At 39.8% G+C, this 16,440-nt stretch overlaps 1 pseudogene across 1 annotated transcript; it reads right to left on the bottom strand.

The window, feature by feature from the left end:
- Nucleotides 1–5,726: 5,726 nt before the first annotated feature.
- On the bottom strand, nt 5,727–7,721 carry LOC101004730 (annotated as a pseudogene). The gene has a single exon (XR_004178419.1). The product of XR_004178419.1 is annotated as a dihydrofolate reductase pseudogene (transcript).
- Between the last annotated feature and the right edge of the window lie 8,719 nt (nt 7,722–16,440).

The raw sequence follows: 16,440 nt of genomic DNA, 5'->3' as shown, positions 1-16,440 counted from the left end.
TATACTACCTACATTTTGTACCATGTATAAAAATGTGTAAAACAATACAAATTTAAAATAAACGTATATCTAGGTTAAGGAAAAGGCATACTGCACAAAAATGTCTTTGTGTAAGTTCTCCATAAGATAGGGTAAGGAGATATTTATAGTTTTGGCAATGACTTAATACTTACTGCCCTAGGAATTCATTCATCCTTCCAACTGGCTTGAGAGGCCTTTGAAACCAATAAAGCATATTTGTGACCATGCTGGGAGTGGAGTCCAGGCCCCACATAGCAGACCTGAGATGCCTTGGCCCAAGGAGCTTAACTGATGTCAAATGTAAACCACTTTTCAAAAGCATGTTATCAGGTCCACACCAGACTATCCATTTTGATAATCTCATTCCATTTTTCATTTTATTGTTGAAAGAAGAAATAGATTAATGAGAGTCTAAATCCCCCCAGAAAGAAAATCTTCCTTATAAGGCATGCCTGAAGAGAGATTTGAGAAAATTGCTTACTCTGCCTTTGTTTTGCCAAGTAAAGTAACATTTAGATCATTTATATTTGAAAAATTCTTAAGCCAGGTCAGTGTGGTCTGCTAGATTAAATCTGGAGGGGGGAAAAAAACAACAACAAGATGATGAGGATGAGGATGATGACTATGATGATGATGATGATGTAAACTATAAATCTCCCAGACCCTGGTTTGCTTGTGTGTATGAAGACTAGGGGCAAACCCGTGTGATCCATCTCAGATCCAAGAAGAAAAAAGCGGCCCCAAATTGCATTTGAAAATGGTGCACGACATGAAAGAAACATTTGTCTAAAGAGAATTTAAAATGATCAGCTTCTAACTAGATGAGAAATATTCTTTCAAGTATCCCATCCCAGAACAATAACAGAAAGTCTTACAGAGAATGGTAATCAGAATCATGGAATGATTTGTGACAGAGCAGAAGGAGCCTTAGGAATCATCATGGTAACATCATTTTGGTAATAGCACATTGCTAACATCATTTTACAAATGAAGAAGGTGGAATCTAAAAAGGTACTCTTCATACTTGCAGAAAACCGGCCTTCATTGGTCCTCCAGTGCAGTGGAGCTGAAGATTCTACAGCAGCTTCAGGGGGAAATACCAAGGTTTGAAAACTCTTTAGTGGCCCAAAGTTGGAACAAGAGCCCTACTTTCCAGACCTCGAGACCAGAAGACTGGATTTGAAGCTCTATGAAAAATTTCACTTTGTCAACCAGTTGGAGGACAATTGGATGCTCAATGGAGGTATAGTAAAGTGTTGTTTCTGACCAAATATTCCCATCCTCAATGAAGTTATAGCAAACCATACTCCTGCCCTAAACAAGTTTAGTATCCAAGAGTCGTTTTTCAACTTTACTTCCCCCAAAACCCCAAGGTGATTCTCAGAGGCTATCACTGCTATTAAAAATCCAAGGTTTCAGCAAAAGAGGCCCCATTAGCTGATAGCAGAATTGCAATACTGGGTTATTTTTGCCACCCTTCTCCCCAGGCCATCACAGTGCCAGGCTCCTGTCAGTTTAATTGGGAACCACTGATATAGACAAATCATCAATGTCACAGGAGTTCATAATAAATTAACTGTATTGGTCAGGCGCAATGGCTCATGCCTGTAATCCCAGCACTTTGGGAAGTTGAAGTGGGCAGATCACCTGAGGCAAGGAGTTCAAGACCAGTCTGGCCAACATGGTGAAACCCTGTCTACTAAAAAAAATTTAAAAATTAGCTGGATATGGTGGCATGTGCCTGTAATCCCAGCTATTTGGGAGGCTGAGGTAGGAGAATCGCTTGAACCCTGGAGGTGGAGGTTGCAGTTAGCTGAGATCAAGATCTTGTCACTGCACTCTAGCCTGGGGGACAGAGCAAGGCTCCATCTCCAAAAAAAAAAAAAAAAAAGAAAAAGTAAAAGAAAAGAAATGGACTATATTGCCTCTGGAAGAGGAGCTAGATCAGATCTAGCTCATTATTTGCCATAAATAATTGGGGCACAGGCTATATGGTTGAAGCGCTGCATCTCACTTGGATCATATTCTATGCATCTTATTTTAGACATTCTGATATCTGTATTTAGAACCATCCAATATCTGTCACTACCACTCCCACAGGACACTGGGAGGAGAGCTGAATCTTTGTTTGTTTTGAACAGTTGAACACCTAGCACACACCACAACAAACAGTCGTGGCCAAGCACACCACATCATGCAAGTTGGTGAAGGCCCTTCTGGGACAGAAAGGGTGGTGCAGGTGCATAAGGCTGGATTCTGGCACAAAGGCTCTACCAGGAAGGGACCACATACATTCTCTGTCGGGTGAGCACTTTGCCTTGAGGTTTGGTGAGTTGCGGTGTTGTGTAGCTAAGGCTCTCACCATTAAGCTGTCTCCTAGAAAATTTAAAATCACTATGACACAGATACCTGGGCAAAAGGAAATTAACTAAGATCCTGCACTGATGTTCTCTTCGGAGCTCATACCACCCTCTAAGGAGAGCCACATATCACCCTGTGAGAGGGCAGACACAGCTGTAAGAGCTGTCCTAGACCTGCAATGATGAAGAAGGACTCTACTGTCTTAACATCAACTGTATTTCTCATGTCAGTATTGTCTCCCAATTTTAACATGACTGAATTGTCAAAGGATTTCTTTTCTTTTCTTTTCTTTTTTTTTTTTTTTTTTTTTTTTTGCCTTGCCTACAAAATGACTCAAGTCCTCTCCTTTTCTGGTTTCCATTATATTCCATTGTGTGGCCCTGCACAGAGTCAACTTTCCTTTCAAGATTTTGCATTTCTATGTAATATTACTCAATAGCTATAGTGAATAAACATATGTTTAGGCACTTTGAAAAACATTTTTAAATTAAAATGCCTTATGTCAATCACAGGCAGGCAGTATCCAGCATGTGCATGAAGCTGAGGGTGTGGATTATGTATTCTGGGGAAAACATCCTTGTAGTCATTGTGCATGCTCCATGGCCACTTTTCAAGGTGAAATGTCTCTGCCACTAAAATAACATTTTTATTTAGTCAAGACACTAAAAGCAATTAGAGGCCAGTGTTGATTGATCACTTGCCAATGTTCAATTTTTAAATCAAAGTTGTTTTGGACTTACTATTGTATGAGCTCCCCAAACATCCATAGTCACTTTATTTGCATTTTACATGCATTCAAAATAACTACTTACTTTCTCCCTTTAAAAAAATGATTGAAGAAACATTTGCCTCAAGATGAAAAACATTACACTGCAAAGCAATCTGTTATAGCTGAATGATGGTTCCCTTGATATAATGGTTCTTAATGAAAATTGCGAGGAATTTTCTACTCTATAAGCTTTAAGAGGCTTGGGTGTGGAGGACATGGGTCCCCCACTGCAGCAATAAGAAAAACACAGGCCTTCCAGATATGCCCATCTTGAGAGGTGATGACATGTGCTTGTTCTTGAGTCCTCAAAGTTTGTTCCCTAATTATTTTAGATATTCTCTCCTTAGTAATTGTTTTGAATGTTCTCCTCCCTCTGAAATAAGAGGAAAAGTCACTTTCATACAAAATACACAGTGTTGCAAAAGGATAGGACTATAGCAATCTCCCAACAATTAGAGACTGAACCACGTAAACCAAAAAGCTCAAAGCTTATTAGTCATTATTGACATTATTTTTAAAGTTTTCAAGTGCAAGCACTAATTACAAGGATAAGATTCTAACTATTTTTTTTATGAACAAGTGTAACTCTTTATTAAGATAGAATTGTTCTTATTCAAGAAATAGATTAAAATGGTTAAGTACAATTAAATGGCTCCAAAAGTCTTACAATGAAAACAACAGTCCTGCCAGTTGTTCTTTCCAGAGGCAAACACTTTTCATTCTCTTAGTTTTTCCTTCTGTTAGTTACCTTCATGGGGTTTTCCAAATTGTTACTTTTTTAGTTTTTCAAGTGAATGCATATATTAATACATAAAAATTTTAAAAGCCTCTTCAGTTTATAATGCATCCTAACAGTCCCCTGCCCCATCCCTCCTAATTCTCCAGAGCAATGACTTCTAACTCTTCCAGCAATGTCCTCTGTTTTTTTCCTCACATAACTACTTAGTCATTTCTTGATTATTTTATACATTATATAGTGATTTCTGGATATGACAGGTGAGGATTTAGCTCTTACACCATCACTATCTTCACTTCCTCCCATATTGTCCCAAAGTGGTTACCATATTTTGGGGCTAAGCAGTCACCACATCATTATGACTGTGTATGTATTGCTCCTTGTTGAGAAAAACAGCATATTATGCTCTTCCTATCCTGTACTTCTTTCTGCCCTAGAATTAATGATTGCCTAACCAACCCTTCCCCCTTATTTTTTTACTTTTGCTTTATCTTCAATGAACTTCTTTCCAAATGCCCCAAATTTGGCAATAATTTATTATTTTTAAGAGAAGGGATCTCACTAAGGTAGCCAGGCTTGTCTGGAACTCTTGGGCTCAAGACATCCTCTTGCTGAGCCTCCTGAGTAGCTGGGACTACAGGCATGGGCCATTCCACCCAGCTAACCTATTAATATTTTTACTGTTTCTTTTTAAAGTCAGCTCCATAGCTGGAATATTGCCTGTGTTGGATCCTATTTGCTGGATCTATGTCATTCTCTGGTTTGTGTACTCCTTCACTTTCTGGAGTATTTTCTCCAATAGCTTCCCAAAAAAGGGTACATGGAGGCAACCCCTGAGTCTTTGCTTGTCTAAAAATGTATTTTACCTTCACCCTTGCTTATTTGAGTGAATATAGATTTATCAGTTGAAAATAACTTTCTAGAATTCTGAAGGCACGGTTCCATTGTTTTCAGATTCCTTTTCAAGACAAGGTCTCTTCTGTCACCCAGGCTGGAGTGCAGTGGCACAATTATGACTCACTGCAGCCTTGGACTCATGGGCTCAATTGATCCTTCCATCTCAGCTCCCTGAGTAGATGGGAATACAGGTGTGCACCACAATGCCCAGCTAATTTTTGTGTTTTTTGTAGAGACGGGGCCCCGCCATGCTGCCCAAGCTGTTCTCAAGTGATCCATCTGCCTTGGCCTCCCAAAGTGCTAGGATTACAGGTGTGAGCCACTGTGCCCAGCTAGTTTTTCTTTTATTCTCTCTCTACTTCCTTCATTTCTCAAAGGCATCTCAAACTCAGTGGGCCCAAAACCAAAGTCAAACTCCATCAGAATATCCTGCTACTTACAACTTTAAAATATATCTTAAATCACAATTTCTTACTACATGCAACCCTTTGGTTCAAGCAACCATCATCCCTCACTTGAACTTAGAATTGGTTTTCCTGCTTCTGTATTTTTTTAAATTATAGAATATTTCAAATAAACCATGTGTGGTTTTATTCTTTTTACTACACAAAAAGAATGAAGATGTGCCAGGTGTGGTGGCTCACACCCATAATCTTAGCACTTTGGGAAGCTGAGGTGGGCGAATCACTTGAGGTCAGGAGTTTGAGACCAGCCTTACCAACATGGTGAAATCCCATCTCTACCAAAAACACAAAATACAAAAATTTATCTGGGCATGGTGGCATGCACCTAGTCCCAGCTACTTGGGAGCCTGAGGCAGGAGAATTGCTTGAATTTGGGAAGGCGGAGGTTACAGTGAGCTGAGATTGCACCACTGCACTCCAGCCTAGGCAACAAGAGCGAAACTGTCTAAAATATATATATATATATATATATATATATGTGTGTGTGTGTGTGTGTGTGTGTGTGCGTGTGTGTGTGTATGGAGCACTTACATACTTAAACATGGAATTGCTTTAAGTGTTTGGCATTCGCTGTTCCCGTGCATGCCAGCAGCTTCTTACTGCAAACACCTGGGACTTACTATAGAGCAGCTGGAGTACGTTCCGCTCACACACAGGACAGGGAGCTGACAACCAAGGAGAGAGAGGAATCAATACTCCAGTTTTCTCCCCTCCATTTCCCTGTATCTCAGCAGTATGGAGCTTGTTACCAGTGAGAACCTGCTCGCTGACTTTAAACTGGTTTTCTTACCTTCTCAGTTCAGTTTTTCCATACCTCAACCGATGGTTTCTGGTATGACCTAGCAAATAAACTGCTTTCACTGAAATTTCAGTCTTGGAATCTACTTTGGGTTCCCCAATCTAAGACAGAAACATACTCATTTTCCCATCCCTGGACTTCCAGGTTGTTTTCAATTTTTCACTGTTACAAACAAGGCTGCAACATTTATCTACAAACCTCTGGATATACACGTAGGAAGCTTTTGGTATTTCCACTAGTGAAACTGCTCAGTTGAAGGGTATGTGGATCTTCATCTTTAATAAATATTACCAACATTTGAAAAGCCCGACAATGTCAAGGACTGGCAAGAGTGTCACATGTGATGGGTGTGGAAAGGCAACTCACTGTAGCAGGTGCTGGGGACTCAGTCGGGGTCTTGGAGAAGCACTTATTTATAGCAAGAATGTTTCATAAGTGGTGTCTGATAGAGTCAAGTGGGGAATAAAAACAAGTGGCTTAGAAATAATTATAGATCTAAAGTCAACAAAATACTTTTTTTCTAATGTAAAAATACATACTTTTTTGAGAGGGAGGGGGAACAATTTAAACCAGAAAACACCTTCATATTAATCATTCTTCTCATATACTTCAAATCTGTACTTAATGCCTTTCTCCTCTTGGACATCAGAGAGAACACCTAGGTATTCTGGTAGAAGTTTATATTTCTCCAAATAAACTTCTGGAAGAAAGGCGTCACTTTCAAAGTCTTGCATGATCCTTGTCACAAATAGTTTAAGATGGCCTGGGTGATTCATGGCTTCCTTATAAACAGAACTGCCACCAACTATCCAAATCATGTCTACTTTATTTACTAATTCTGGTTGTTCAGTAAGTTTTAAGGCATCATCCAGACTTCTGGCAAGAAAATGAGCTCCTTGTGGAGGTTCCTTGAGTTCTCTGCTGAGAACTAAATTAATTCTACCCTTTAAAGGTCAATTCTTCTAGGAATGGAGAACCAAGTCTTCTTACCCATAATCACCAGATTCTGTTTACCTTCTACTGAAGAGGTTGTGGTCATTCTCTGGAAATATCTGAATTCATTCCTGAGCAGTGGCCAGGGCAGGTCCCTGTTCTTGCCGATGCCCATGTTCTGGGACACAGCGACGATGCAGTTTAGCGAACGAACCATGACAGCAGCTGGAGCACCTCCGAGCCCGCTCGTTAAAACAGAACGCGTGGTCAAGATTGGCGCGAAATTGTCAGATTCTAACCATTTAATTAAGTTTGATGAGTTATAGAATTTGTGAGAATAGTAAGCAAATATTTGCCTGGGTTGCATCGTCAAAGGCATCAGATGAAGAGTTATTTCAATTTAAGGCATGTTTCTCAATAAATGCTTCATTTGCCCAAGCCAGAACTTTCAATTCTTATCCAATGTTATATATAGTTGTCTAGATGAATCTTTGAATTACTACAAAACTATTAATAACTGTTCACAATGCACATTGGATATCTACCTTGTACCTAAAGGCCATGATAATGATGGTAGAAATAAAAATGAATGAAATGGTCCCACATTCAAAGACGTACTATGCAGTAAAGGAAACAGATGTAAAACAAGCAAGCAAACACCATACAGCGTACAAATCTTACTTGTATCTGTACAAAAATAGCCCAGAGGAAGGAATGACATTTTTTTTTTTTTTTTCTGTAGAAGTCAAGGAAAAGGTAAACCGAAGAAAAAGTCTGTTTTTTTTTTTTTTTTTTTTTTTTTGAGATAGAGTCTTGCTGTGTCGCCAGGCTGGAGTGCAGTGGTGCAATCTCGGCTCACTACAACCTCCGCCTCCTGGGTTCAAGCAATTCTTCTGCCTCAGCCTCATGAGTAGCTGGGATTACAGGCACACAGCAATTTTTGTGTTTTTAATAGAGATGGGGTTTCACCATGTTGGCCAGGAGGGTCTTGAACTCCTGACCTTGTGATCCACCCACCTTGGCCTCCCAAAGTGCTGGGATTACAGGCACGAGCAAATCTTAAAATATTAATAGAAGCATGCTAAGAGTCACAAAAGGAAGATGATTTGTACATAGGAAATAATATTTAGGAGAGCATTAAAGAATGAAACACCAGAGAGAGAAAAAGGGAAGACAGAGATATAAAACTTCAAACAGTTTTGTGTAGTTAGAACGCAGGCAGCAAGAAGAGGGAGATGAGGCTGGCCATGCTGTCAGGAACTAAATCATGCAAAGCCTTTTGTGTAATACAAAGAAACTTGGCTTTCATTCTCTGGGCAATGGTGAACCATGAAAAAAGTTTGTGATTTAAAAAAGATTACTCTAGAGGCACTTTGGAGGCTGGATTAGGGATTTCAAGGGAGAGAGATTAGAATCAGGAAAGCTCTATGGGTGGTCATTATATAGTCCAAATGAAAGACAATGTGGATCTTAACTAGGGAAGTGAAGAGAGAGTGAATAAAATAAATATGAGAACTACTAGAAAGGAAGACTTGATTGATTGAATTTGGAGTCAGAAAGAGGAATGGAAGACTTTGAGCCTCAGCAAAGAACCTCGGTATAGCATTTAAGGAAGGGTGGCGTTCACAAATGCAGAGGTTAGAGGCAGTCTTGAAATTGTTTTTAATTACTCATTAGCAGATATGATCATTGTTCTCAACTCATACTCAGATTCCAGAGATAGGGAAGCGGCATGTTCCATCATACACCACCGCACTTGGCAGATTCCTGGGAAAACAATCAGTAACTCCCCTGTAGGCCCTGTGAGAACAGCTCAGAAGCTACAGTCAACAGAGTTGGGCCAGAGCTGTCCCTACCTAAAACAACCAGTAGGGATGAAAAAAATTCAGTAAGTCGTTTGGTTGTTTGGTCTACATGACACTGCCCCCTACTATCTCTGACCCTGAAAGGAAGTCCTACATGCACAAAAGCACACACAGAGACACACACAAACACATCAGAAGAACCAGAGGAGTATTACCACGGATATAATTGGATATTTTGACTGTCAATGCCATGTCCATGGAAACGAAGATGATCTCAGTACTGGGGAAACTACTCATCTCAAAAGCAAACATTTGTTTCAGATATGTTCTAAAATGCCAATATTTGTTAGAGGAGAATTTGCTTCTGGATATTTCTGTAATTTCTGCCTTTGCTGCTGTTGCTGTTGTTCCAAAAATCTTAGGCTTTTGCAATACAGTTATTCCCTGAAAATAAGAATATGGATACCTAGCTATGACCCAGGTATTGTGATGAGTTCTACATAACTTACCTCATTTAATCCCCACAATGACCTACAGATATATACTGACACTATCCTTTTTTTTTTTTTTTTTTTTTTTTGAGACGGAGTCTCGCTGTGTTGCCCAGGTGGAGTGCAGTGGCACGATCTCGGCTCACTGCAAGCTCTGCCTCCTGGGTTCATGCCATTCTCCTGCCTCAGCCTCCCAAGTAGCTGGGACTACAGGCACCCACCACCATGCCCGGCTAATTTTTTGTATATTTAGTACAGACGGGGTTTCACCGTGTTAGCCAGGATGCTCTTGATCTCCTGACCTCGTGATCCGCCCGCCTCAGCCTCCCAAAGTGCTGGGATTACAGGCGTGAGCCACCATGCCCGGCCTATCCTAAATTTTTAGATAAAGAAACAGAAGCACAGAGAGTTTAAATGACTTGCCCAAGGTCACACAGATAGTAAATGTACAGACAGGGTTCAACCCCAAGGAGTCTGGCTGCTTATCCAAAAGATCTTATCCAAATGCACTTCCCATGTTCAATTTATTTGGATTTACCATTGGACCATATTTCCTTGGACACAAGATTACAACTCAACCATTTCAATTATTGCCATCACTTTGTCATTTACAAGCTCAAAGTGCAAATCTGTAGTCACATGATCCCATGCAAATTTCAGAAAGCCTAAAATGATGAGATCACACACCCAGGCTGATGACTTTACATTGAGATCCAGCTAAACTGCATGAATTATCAAGACTAAAATTAGGACTCTTATATCTTATCTAACACCTGCCTCTCTCTGTGCTAAAATATATTATAATTAGCTGCTTTTCCTGGGAGAAATTGTAAAACTGAATGCAATTAAACAAAAGGAGAGACAGCAGATTGTACAGCAAAACAAAACAAAACAAAAAGTACTTAGAAAGCCAAGATGGATGCATATTCAAAGGTAGCAATTTCAGAGGCAAGGCAGACTTTTCTTATTTTGCAGTAATGTTCTGAATGGCAAAGAGCATGCCCTTTGGCACATGCTAGGGACTCCATTTTGTTCACTGCTACGCACACTGGGATTGAATTAGGACTTTGGCAGGGCAGCCATTCTCTGGCTGTGGTTGCACATTCATTGAGGACCCCAATAAGCAGGTGATCTATGCCATCCAGTCCTCACACCCAAACAGCCCAGTGGAAAGATCCCTCAAGTGCCACATGTGAGTCCTGGATGCTTGTAGAGGCTCTTGTACTAGCTAAAGTTGTGGGATGTGGTTCCAGTTGCTCGACTTCTCTTGGTATAGCTTTTCTCGCACTGAAATGACAGGAAAATGATCCCTGCCCTATTTTCCTCAGGAGAATACAGTAAGACTCAGAAAGGGCTAAAAACAAATAGGCTACTTTATTCAAGTTTTGCTAATGAAATGCCTAGAATACAACTATTTGTAGAAATAGGTTCCCAAGTGGTTGAAAAGGCAATGAGCAAAATTCTAGGGGAAGACCTCATTACTTAAGACAAAGACATCACGTTTCCCAAACAGGATGTAGGAACTGTCACTGTACAAAAGGTAGGTCAAAAATAAAACCCACCAACAAGCAAACAAACAAACAAACCCATGGTCCAGTCACTAACCATGAAAAGGTTTGTAAGTGCATCAGAGGAGATTAATCCTTAACTGGAGAAAAATAATAATCAAGGTATATGTGTACCACAAAGCATTGTAGCTGGGAAAAAGAGACCTTGGGAAGGAGAAACAGGAAGGAGAAACAGGAAGAAGAAAAGTAACACTAAGTGTTAGTCTCATACTACAACATGTCAGCCCAAGATACTATGGGCTGTTTTATTGAAGAGTGCAAAGCTGCTTTAATTTAGCAGTGTTTATTTGGAAAGGTTTGCTATTTGAAAATGTGCAGTATACCACATTTGCTGATGTGTTTTTTGGCTGTACCTGGAGGTGCGCTGTAGGCTGACGAATGTCCAGGTGTGAAAATTCACGTTAGCCATATATATGCACTGTGGATTTATTTCTTTGCACTTTTCTTGCCCCCCTAATTGAAATAGTAAATTGACTATACTCAAAGCTTGACTAGTCCCCCAGACGTTAGTGTTACAAATTAATGATTAGAAATATAACTCCCTGTATACCTCTTTCTGCCATCGCATCTTTCAAATGCAGAGTCAGTATGGAATAAGAATCAGTGAAATGTAACCTGACATTGAACTTGAAACCAAACACATTGACAAAAGAACACAAGCAGAAAAAAAAGAAAGGGGAATTTTGAAAATCATCTTCCTAAGGCATTCTGAATCTGCAACCATCTATTTTTCCAGATTAACAAATCTTGGTCGCTTCTAGGTGTTTTGAACTAGATTACTGACTGGCCATCTGTGGCAGGCCCACTCCTGGATGTCATGCCCCTGTTAATGAAATCTGGGCGTGCGCTCGTAAACAGACCTGGTGAATGGTAGATGTCAGCCATTGCGCGATGGGCAATCATCAATCATCCATTGTCAGTTATTTCTGTCCCAGTGAGTAAGCCTTTATTTAAAGCATAAAGTAAGAATGTTGCCAGACCACAGGAACAAGCCCTGAGCTGTTTGCAGGTGCTGCTATTCACAGCTGCCAATTAAACCCCTGACATTTCCATATTGGCCATGAGGCACAGCATATGCTTTTGACATACTAATTCTTTAAAAAAAAAAAAAATCACCAATCTCAGATTATCAATACGTGCCTTTTTCTTTTTCCATGGTTACTACATGAAACTTTTTAAAATAGGAGGAAGGAGAATCAGAAAAATTTCTAGTGAACTGAATTATTAAGATCTGTACATAATATTCTTTCTTGTAGGAAAATGGGAAAACGGCTGGCATTTCTGATGTGGAAATTCTTCCCTGATGCCTAAATCTACAAAGCAAAGTCTCCTATCAGGACTTTAACATGAAAAAATATTTGTCTTGCCTTTTTACTTATATTTTTTTCTTTTTGATTCTGAAATAGTAATACTATTTTAATGTAATCCGGTACCATTAAAACTAGATATTGCAATTTTGATGATGATTCTGTGTCTTTCATTGAGATGCAAAATGATTATAGTTTGCAAGTGTGCCTTGTATTTAAATAATTTCATGAAATTTGCAGAGACTTTTTATTTAGTCTCAAATGTAAGTACATGAAAGGGTATGTTCCTAGGCAAAGGGTGTGTTCCTATGTGTTACATTATGGCTTTACATTCACATATTTCCAGGTTGGATGATAAAAGCATCCAACCACTCTCGGAGCATCATAGGCATAGTGGATGCATTCACTGATAAGCATTATAAATAGGCAGGGGACGGGGAGAAGAGCCTACATGCACCTTTCAGGAATATTTCTCTGTTTTTAGTTGAGTTTCCATTTTTTCTAGCTATGGGTAGCTCTTGATAAGAAATGAATTATGGTGACAATCATGAAAATTTTAACTAAATCATTCTTTCTGGTTAGTCTTTAGAAAATAAAGACATGTTCTATGTAGTTTCCTATTGTTTTGCCAACAGTTGTATCAAAATCATCTGTGAGTAAGTATGAGTCTCTGTTTTCGAGGTTGAGCAACAGACCTTGATATGGGACTACCACCCTCTTCTTTCCCCATCCTCTGTCCATAGAGCTGAGCTAAACAGAGTTACTTCCACATTTTCCTGAAATCCCTAAATCCCGCTACTCTCAGGGACATTCACTGAGGAAAGCAAAGTTGACAAGCTAGGATTTCTTTCAAATAAACTTAGCTGATGACTGTAGCAGGTGAGCTTTTTTTTCCCCACAGTGATAATTTTACATTGTTTTCCTGCTTCTGAGAGGAGGAAAACATTGCCATCTTCTTTGAGAGATGCTCAGTAGCATTTCCTCTTTAAAAAGGGAGAAAATTTGTTATTGCCATCTACATAATGAAAGAGCACTTAAAAAGAGCTGTCTTTTTTTTTTTTTTTAAGAGGCAGCGTCTCTCTATGTTGCCCAGGCTGGAGTGCAGTGACTAGTCACAGTTGCAATAACAGCTCATCACAGTCTCCAACTCCTGGTCTCACGTGATCCTCCTGCCTCAGCTTACGTAGTAGTGGAGACAGCAGGTATGTGTCTGGCTAAAAGAGCTATCTTTTAATAAAAATGTTTTTCCTCTGTAAATTAATTTTGTCATTAGAGCTGCCCTACCAACCTAAGGTATGGGGAAGATCTGAACAAGAGTGAACATTTTAGCATTATAGGAAGATGCAACGGCTTGCAATGGCCTTGAGCCCTTGGGCTACGTGAACACTTACCATTGAACAGAGCTGAGGATGCTGAGCTGTTGTGGCATTGGCTTTAGGCTGTTCATTTGTGATAATGTCTGCCCACAGGCTTTGTGATACAAAATGAAAGGAAAGGGCTGGATTTGCCTCCCTGATGCTCTGTGCCTAACTAGCACCCTATGGGCCGCTTATCTCCAGTTGATTCCAGGTCTTCCAAGTGCCCCTGGTTGTAGTCATAATGATAATAATAGTGATGAGGACAATGATCACGATAACAATAATAATGGAAGCCATCATTATGGCAGGCAGCTTTGGATTGTAGTTGAGAGTGCAGATTCTGTAGCAAGCCTGACTGGTTTTAATCTTGCCTCTGCCAATTACAAGCCATGTGACCCTTGTCAAGTTACTTAATCCATTTGTTCTTCAGTTGCTTTCTCTGTGAAACAGAGGTAGTAATAGCAACTACCTCATTGGTACATCGAATGCTTAGAGCAGTACCTGGGACATACTTCAGGAAGTGCTAGAGGAGTGTTAGATAAAACAAATGAGTGTTCCTAGTATATCTGCACAAGAGATTTCATTTAATTCTAATGCATTTTTGCTATACACACACACACACACATACATACATATATATATGTATGTGTGGCAGGGTGGCTGCAGCCTGCCCCTTTATATATATGTGTGTGTGTGTGTGTATATATATATATGTAGAGAGAGAGAGAGAGACAGAGAGAGAGAGAGAGAGACAGAGAGAGAGAAAGAGAGAGAGAGAGAGAGTGAGTTATTCCAATTTTTCAGGTGGGGGAATTGAGGCTGTATGAGGTTAAGTAATTATCCCAAGGCTGCCAGCCAGCAATTTGCCAAATGGTGATTTTAACCTGGGTTAGTGTAATTTCAAAACCCATGCTCTTTCTGTCTTCAGGCTTCCTATCCTATGCAGTCATTTCACAACCGTACACCAATGATAAAAAAAAAAAAAAGTGGCAAGGGGTTGAAGGAAGTAGAATCAGAAACCTCAGAGAATGTAAGAATTTTACAGTGTAAGGGCATCAGGAAATCCTTTAAGGACAGGGGGAGATAAACACTTTCCCAAGGTCAGAAGCCCAGTAGTCACCACACTTACAGATCCTGAGTTAATTCATTCATTCATCTGACAGATATGTGTGTTCCTCATATTTCCACAAAAGTGGTTGGCAACATCGTGTGTAGCCATTTAGTAAGAGCGTGTGTTCTATGTAACTTTGTCAAAGAAAGAGGTCCAGGAAAGCCATAGGAAAATATATTGATGAGAAGATGCCAGGACTTTCCTGGTGATTGAATCTGATTAGTAAGTTCTGGGGCTGCTGCTTCTCCCCTGCTTGGATCTCTGAAGGCAGAGAAGGCAGGGCATGGAATGAGGGAAGGGCTGGCTGTCCCGAGGCTGGGTGTCATCAGCACATACAAGTTGTCTTTATTGAGGCTAACTGGTATTGGTTTTGGCACTCTTAACGTGGTGATGTTATGTTTCCAATGTTTCCAAGTTCCAAAGACATAGGTCTTTTATTTCCTTTCTGCCTACTAAGATTATTTAGGCTCCACACATGCAAAGCAGAGTATTATGTAATAAATTAATCATATCAGAGCAAAGTAGCTACTGAAAAATTGCCAAACACCATAAACATTGGTCAAAATGGAGTTCAACCATTTGCACAGAGAATAATTGAACCTATGGATTCACTCAAGGTAACTAAGCAACTTTTCATTATGAATTATAAAGCTTTTCAAACATAAAATGATATCTGAGAGGAGTGCATTACCTAAAAGGTTTCGATAAGCAATGAAGGGAGCTTTAAAATATGCAGCAGGGATCAATCACTCAGCTGTATGGCGTTACTTATACTTTGTGGCGTCACCTACATTCCTTGATAAACAATGTCCCATAACCTCTGAGCATTCCGATTATTTTCATCAGCATCCCAACATAAGAAGGGACAAAAATGTCAGATGATGTTTTATTTACTAATATAAAGCAAGTTCTAGTGGAAGTAGACATTCTATGACAAAATGGAGGTATATGAAGCACATTTCCCGGCATCAAAAATGATTCACATTGTTCAAAAAAAGATATAAAGCCTGCCGTTCATGATGAATTTTAATCGGAAATGTCGCTCATCATGAGCATGAATTTCTTTCGTTTGGAAGATGACATGTCCTGCTTCTACAACTGAAGAGAAGCTGGCTTTCCCTGAAAAAATGAGAAGGTGAAACAGACTTTTTGACATCCAAAAAGAAAATAGAAATACCTTCTAGTTATCTTGGTGTCATCTGCCAAAGCAAGTATTCAGATGTTTCTTACAGTCATCATTTTGTGTAAGACATTTTCATCAGTTACATGAGAAATCAAGCCCAGCATTCTGACTCAGATATGAGGCAGTTCTGCCTTCCTGTACCTGTTAATGAAAAAACAGAAAAAACAAAATGAGAGCTTCAATTCCAAAAATAACTTGATGGTAGGGAAGCATCCCTCACTTGGAATTAGCTTTGGACTTCTACCCAAGATGCTGCAGGATAGGACATAAAGGAGCAGAGAAGAAAGGATCACTGACAATTATACAGTCTCTTTTCTTTAATTAAAGAGGGCCTGGAATGTAGTACATCAATGTTGATGGATGCTAGGTAGAGGAGAAAGGGAACTATAAAAGGTCAGGTAAAGTGGATTTGAAACTGGTGAGGTACACGAAGACCACAAAGGTTAAAAAACAAAGTTGGACCAGGCGCAGTGGCTCACACCTGTAATCCCAGCACTTTGGGAGGCCAAGGTGGGTACATCATTTGAGGTCAGGAGTTGGAGATCAGCCAGGCCAATATGGTGAAACCCCATCTCTATTAAAAATACAAAAAAAATAGCCAGGTGTGGTGGCGCACACTTGTAGTCCCAGCTACTCG

This window comes from Papio anubis, chromosome 14 (assembly GCF_008728515.1).
Source record: "Papio anubis isolate 15944 chromosome 14, Panubis1.0, whole genome shotgun sequence".
Taxonomy (NCBI): domain Eukaryota; kingdom Metazoa; phylum Chordata; class Mammalia; order Primates; family Cercopithecidae; genus Papio; species Papio anubis.
This window is presented reverse-complemented; position numbering and strand designations above follow the sequence as displayed.